The sequence below is a fragment of the Nicotiana tabacum genome, chromosome 24 (genome assembly GCF_000715075.1).
Source record: "Nicotiana tabacum cultivar K326 chromosome 24, ASM71507v2, whole genome shotgun sequence".
In the NCBI taxonomy this organism is placed as follows: domain Eukaryota; kingdom Viridiplantae; phylum Streptophyta; class Magnoliopsida; order Solanales; family Solanaceae; genus Nicotiana; species Nicotiana tabacum.
The window spans coordinates 18,314,760-18,321,770 of NC_134103.1; the positions used below are offsets into that span (position 1 = coordinate 18,314,760).

At 32.8% G+C, this 7,011-nt stretch overlaps 1 long non-coding RNA gene across 1 annotated transcript; it reads left to right on the forward strand.

Moving 5' to 3' along the window:
• The first annotated feature begins 611 nt into the window (after positions 1–611).
• LOC107808247 (uncharacterized) lies at positions 612–5,736 on the forward strand. The gene is made up of 2 exons (XR_001653099.2): positions 612–3,832; positions 4,084–5,736. It is a non-coding gene; the product is annotated as an uncharacterized LOC107808247 (long non-coding RNA).
• The last annotated feature ends 1,275 nt before the right edge of the window (positions 5,737–7,011 follow it).

Below are 7,011 nucleotides of genomic sequence, written 5' to 3' on the forward strand. Positions count from 1 at the left end.
TAACTAATACATATTTTCAATTTAATTGACAACTTAATCATACTCCTTTGTTGACTTTATTTTGTTTTGGTTGTTTTTACACATATTAAGAAATTCATCTTTTAATATTAATTAATAATGAAACATGGCAATATCAATCTTACTTTGTTCATTGAAAATATAACAGATACTTCGAGACTTTACACTCCAATGGAAACTTTGGAAAAAAGAAGTTAATTCTTTATTGATATATGAAAACATCAAATATTGTAGACAATAAAAAAGGGTAAAAAAATTAATTAATGTAGACCGGCTAGAATAATAAATTTAGTATGATTTGATGTAAATATTGAATACGAGTAAATTCTTATACATTAATGTTGTATAGACTTTCATGATATCTCAAAAAATTAAATATTACGACAATAACAAGTCGGTGAAAAAAAATTCAATAATATGGACCATAAAAAAAGGCTAAAACATCAATTAAAGTGAACCGAAGGGAATATTAATTTCAAAATTAACATCTTTTTCCAGTTTTTGTATTAAAAAAATGGGGAATATCTCTTTTTGGTTGTCAATATATTTGGGTTGAATTTTTTAAAATACACGAAAATCAGAAACGTCCATATTGAAAGAGTCGAAAAGCACACGCATAAATTACTCTTGCGGAGTTCCAAGAACTCTTTCTTCCTCCTTGGTCAGCTACCAGTAGTTAGAACTCGCTTTCAATAGTTTCAATAATGCTAGCTGCGAAAGAGTCCTTTTCTCTGTTTGGTGCCTTTGTTCAAAGATCATCTTGTAGATTCAGATATTCATTTTGAGATTTTCTTGTTCTCAAGGCCGGCTTTGATTCATTTTGCTTTAGAAAACGAATCTGTTGGCAAATAAGGTAAAATCACAGACTCTCTTGTGTTTTTCGTATTCTTTACATTTTTTCTGATTTTAGAACATGAGCCAGGGAGATGATGGAGATTCTGTGAAGTAAAATTATAGCAGTACCGAAGATCAAAATAGTAGTGGTGGTATTTTTTTCTTATCTATATAAACGTGTGCTTAACATGCATATTTCAATAATGCTAGCTGAGAAAGAGTCTTTTTTCTGTTTGGTGCCTTTGTTCAAAGATCATCTTATAGATTCAGATATCAATTTTGGGATCTCCTTGTTCCTAAGGCTTTGATTCATATTGCTTCAGAGAACGAATCTGTTGGCAAATAAGGTAAAATCACGAATTCCCTTGTGTTTTTCGTATTCTTTATATTTTTTCTAGTTTTAGAACATGAGACAGAGAGATGATGTGGATTATGTGAAATGAAATCATAGCAGTACCGAAAACCAAAATAGTAGTGGTGGTGTTTTTTTTTCTTATCAAAATAAACGTGTGCTTACCACGTCTATTTCAATCATGCTAGCTGAGAAAGAGTCTTTTTCTCTGTTTGGTGCCTTTGTTCAAAGATCATCTTGTAGATTCAGATATCCATTTTGGGATATCCTTGTTCCCAAGGCTTTGATTCATTTTGCTTCAGAGAACGAATCTGTTGGCAAATAAGGTAAAATCACGGATTTCCTTGTGTTTTTCGTATTCTTTACATTTTTTCTGGTTTTAAAACTTGACACAGAGATGATGGGGATTCTATGAAATGAAATCATAGAAGTACCAAAGATCAAAATAGCAGTGGCAGTTTTTTTTCTTATCTTTATAAACGTGTGCTTACCATACATATTTCAATAATGCTAGCTGAGAGAGAGTCTTTTTCTCTGTTTGGTGCTTTTGTTCAAAGATCATCTTGTAGATTCTGATATCAATTTTGGGATCTCATTGCTCCCAAGGCCTGTTTGATTCATTTTGCTTCAGAGAACGAATCTGTTGGCAAATAAGATAAAATCACGGATTCCCTTGGTCTTTTCGTATTCTTTATATTTTAACTGGTTTTAGAACATGAGACAGAGAGATGATGGGGATTCTGTGAAATGAAATCATAGCAGTACCGAATATCAAAATAGTAGTGGTGATATTTTTTTATTATCTATATAAATGTATGCTTACCATGCATATTTCAATAATGCTAGCTGAGAAAGAGTCTTTTTTCTGTTTGGTGCTTTTGTTCAAAGATTATCTTGTAGATTCAGATATCCATTTTGGGATCTCCTTGTTTCCAAGGCTTTGATTCAATTTGCTTCAGAGAACGAATCTATTGGCAAATAAGGTAAAATCACGGATTCCCTTGTGTTTTTAGTATTCTTTACATTTTTTTTGGTTTTAGAACTTGAGACAAAGAGATGATGTGGATTCTGTGAAATAAAATCATAGCAGTACCAAAGATCAAAATAGTAGTGGTGGTATTTTTTTCTTTTCTATATAAACGTGTGCTTACCACGCATATTTCAATAATGCTAGTTGAGAAAGAGTCTTTTTCTCTGTTTGGTGCATTTGTTCAAAGATCATCTTATAGATTTAGATATCCATTTTGGGATCTCCTTATTCCCAAGGCTTTGATTCATTTTACTTCAGAGAATGAATCTGTTGGCAAATAAGGTAAAATTATGGATTTCCTTGTATTTTTCGTATTCTTTACATTTTTTCGGTATTTAGAACTTGAGATAGAGAGATGATGGGGAATCTGTGAAATAAAATTATAGCAGTACCGAAGATCAAAATAGTAGTGGTGGTTTTTATTCTTATCTTTATAAACGTGTGCTTACCATGCATATTTCAATAATGCTAGTTGAGAAAGAGTCTTTTTCTCTATTTGGTGCCTTTGTTCAAAGATCATCTTGTAGATTCAGATATCCATTTTGGGATCTCCTTTTTCCTAAGGCTTTGATTCACTTTGCTTGAGAGAACGAATCTGTTGGCAAATAAGGTAAAATTACGGATTCCCTTGTGTTTTTCGTATTCTTTACATTTTTCTGGTTTTAGAACTTGAGACAAAGAGATGATGTGGATTCTGTGAAATAAAATCATAGCAGTACCAAAGATCAAAATAGTAGTGGTGGTATTTTTTTCTTATCTATATAAATGTGTGCTTACCATGCATATTTCAATAATGCTAGCTGAGAAAGAATCTTTTTTCTGTTTGGTGCTTTTGTTCAAAGATCATCTTATAGATTCAGATATCCATTTTGGGATCTCCTTGTTTTCAAGGCTTTGATTCATTTTGCTTCAGAGAACGAATCTGTTGGCAAATAAGGTAAAATCACGGATTCCCTTGTATTTTTCGTATTCTTTACATTTTTTCTAGTTTTAGAACATGAGACAGAGAGATGATATGGATTATGTGAAATGAAATCAGATCAGTACCGAAGATCAAAATAGTAGTGGTGGTATTTTTTTTTCTTATCAAAATATACGTGCGCTTACCACGCCTATTTCAATCATGCTAGCTGAGAAAGAGTCTTTTTCTCTGTTTGGTACCTTTGTTCAAAGATCATCTTGTAGATTCAGATATCCATTTTGGGATATCCTTGTTCCTAAGGCTTTGATTCATTTTGCTTCAGAAAACGAATCTGTTAGCAAATAAGGTAAAATCACGGATTTCCTTGTGTTTTTCGTATTCTTTATATTTTTCTGGTTTTAGAACTTGAGACACAGAGATGATGGGGATTCTGTGAAATGAAATCATAGAAGTACCAAAGATCAAAATAGCAGTGGTGGTTTTTTTTCTTATCTTTATAAACGTGTGCTTACCATACATATTTTAATAATGCTAGCTGAGAGAGAGTCTTTTTCTCTGTTTGGTGCTTTTGTTCAAAGATCATCTTGTAGATTCAGATATCTATTTTGAGATCTCATATCTCCCAAGGCCGGTTTGATTCATTTTGCTTCAGAGAACGAATCTATTGGCAAATAAGGTAAAATCACGGATTCCCTTGTATTTTTAGTATTCTTTACATTTTTTTTGGTTTTAGAACTCGAGACAAAGAGATGATGTGGATTCTGTGAAATAAAATCATAGCAGTACCAAAGATCAAAATAGTAGTGGTGGTATTTTTTTCTTATCTATATAAATGTGTGCTTACCATGCATATTTCAATAATGCTAGCTGAGAAAGAGTCGTTTTTCTGTTTGGTGCTTTTGTTCAAAGATCATCTTGTTGATTCAGATATCCATTTTGGGATCTCCTTGTTTCCAAGGCTTTGATTCAATTTACTTCAGAGAACGAATCTATTGGCAAATAAGGTAAAATCACGGATTCCCTTGTGTTTTTAATATTCTTTACATTTTTTTTTGGTTTTAGAACTTGAGACAAAGAGATGATGTGGATTCTGTGAAATAAAATCATAGCAGTACCAAAGATCAAAATAGTAGTGGTGGTATTTTTTTCTTATCTATATAAATGTGTGCTTACCATGCATATTTCAATAATGCTAGCTGAGAAAGAGTCTTTTTTCTGTTTGGTGCTTTTGTTCAAAGATCATCTTATAGATTCAGATATCCATTTTGGGATCTCCTTGTTTTCAAGGCTTTGATTCAATTTGCTTCAGAGAACGAATCTATTGGCAAATAAGGTAAAATCATGGATTCCCTTGTGTTTTTAGTATTCTTTACATTTTTTCTAGTTTAAAATCATGGATTCCCTTGTGTTTTTAGTATTCTTTACATTTTTTCTAGTTTTAGAACTTGAGACAAAGAGACGATGTGGATTCTGTGAAATAAAATCGTAGCAGTACCAAAGATCAAAATAGTAGTGGTGGTATTTTTTCTTTTCTATATAAACGTGTGCTTACCACGCATATTTCAATAATGCTAGTTGAGAAAGAGTCTTTTTTTCTGTTTGGTGCATTTGTTCAAAGATCATCTTATAGATTTAGATATCCATTTTGGGATCTCCTTGTTCCCAAGGCTTTGATTCATTTTACTTCAGAGAACGAATATGTTGGCAAATAAGGTAAAATCACGAATTTTCTTGTATTTTTCGTATTCTTTACATTTTTTCGGTATTTAGAACTTGAGATAGAGAGATGATGGGGAATCTGTGAAATAAAATTATAGCAGTACCGAAGATCAAAATAGTAGTGGTGGTTTTTTTCTTATCTTTATAAACGTGTGCTTACCATGCATATTTCAATAATGCTAGTTGAGAAAGAGTCTTTTTCTCTATTTGGTGCCTTTGTTCAAAGATCATCTTGTAGATTCAGATATCTATTTTGGGATCTCCTTGTTCGTAAGGCTTTGATTCATTTTGCATGAGAGAACGAATCTATTGGCAAATAAGGTAAAATCACGGATTCCCTTGTATTTTTTGTATTCTTTACATTTTTCTGGTTTTAGAACTTAAGATAGAGAGATAATGTGGATTTTGTCAAATAAAATCATAGCAGTACCGAAGATCAAAATAATAGTGGTGGTGTTTTTTTCTTTTCTATATAAACGTGTGCTTACCACGCATATTTCAATTATGCTAGTTGAGAAAGAGTCTTTTTCTCTGTTTGGTGCCTTTGTTCAAAGATTATCTTGTAGATTCAGATATCCATTTTGGGATCTCATTATTCCCAAGGCTTTGATTCATTTTACTTCAGAGAACGAATCTGTTGGCAAATAAGGTAAAATCACGGATTTCCTTCTATTTTTTCTATTCTTTACATTTTTTCTGGTTTTAGAACTTGAGAGAGAGAGATGATGGGAAATTTGTAAAATGAAATCATAGCAGTACCGATGATCAAAATAGTAGTGGTAGTTTTTTTTTCTTATCTTTATAAACGTGTCCTTACCATGCATATTTCTATAATGCTAGCTGAGAAAGAGTCTTTTTCTCTGTTTGGTGCCTTCGTTCAAAGATCATCTTGTAGATTCAGATATCCATTTTGTGATCTCTTTGTTCTCAAGACTTTGATTCACTTTGCTTGAGAGAACGAATCTGTTGGTAAATAAGGTAAAATCACGAATTCCCTTGTATTTTTCGTGTTCTTTACAATTTTTCTGGTTTTAAACTTAAGACAGAGAGATGATGTGGATTCTATGAAACGAAATCATAGATGTACTGTCACGACCCGAAATCTCACACGTCGTGATGACGCCTATCTCAATACTAGGCAAGCCGACAATACCAATAACCCACAATTTATTTTAAATACTGAAAATATAATAATTAAGTTTAAGGGTAAATCACACAGCATTGGAAATAAACACACTCCCAAAACCCGGTGTCACTGAGTACATGAGCATCTATACATTTCAAGTCTGGAAAAATCCGGTCTATAATAATCTAAGACCAAATACAATAAACAAAGGATAAGGAAGGAGAGACAAAATCTGCGAAACATAGCAGCTATCTCTGAATCTCCGAAAAATTAACTGTGTGAAAGAATCAACACCCCCTATATCCGGGATCACCTGGATCTGCATACGAAGTGCAGGGTGTAGTATGAGTACAACCAACTCAATAAGTAACAATAATAAATATGGAACTGAAAGTAGTGACGAGTTTCTCAGCTAAGTCCAAATACAGTATTTTCCAACATGAAAGGGTAGGCATGCTCTCAAGTTCAACATTTAAAATTTCACAGAAATTTCATATCAAATTTGACTGAAACAAAAAAATAATATTTTTTTGAAATTTCCAAAATAGTGATATATGACAGCTGCAATGCGGAAAATAATGAAATCAATGCATACTTTTAGAATAACAGCCACTCAATCCTCCCATTCACTCCAACCTTACAGTCACTCTTTTCTCACAGTCACTCATCACTCGACACTCGCACTTAGTAGGTACCTGTGCTCACTGGGGTGTGTACAGACTCCGGAGGGGCTCCTTCAGCCCAAGCTCTATATCAATCCAATCATGGCATAAATCAATGAAATATGCTACGACGTGCAACTCGATCCCATAAATATCCTCACAATTAGGCCATCGACCTTAATCCGGGGTTTCATACCCTCAGAACCAAATTTAGAACTGTTACTTACCTCAAACAGTGTAATTCTCTACTCTACTATGCCTTTGCCTTGTGAATTGGCCTCCAAACGCCTCGAATCTAGCCACAAATAATTCGATTTAGTCAATAAAATTTATTGAAATTAATTCCAT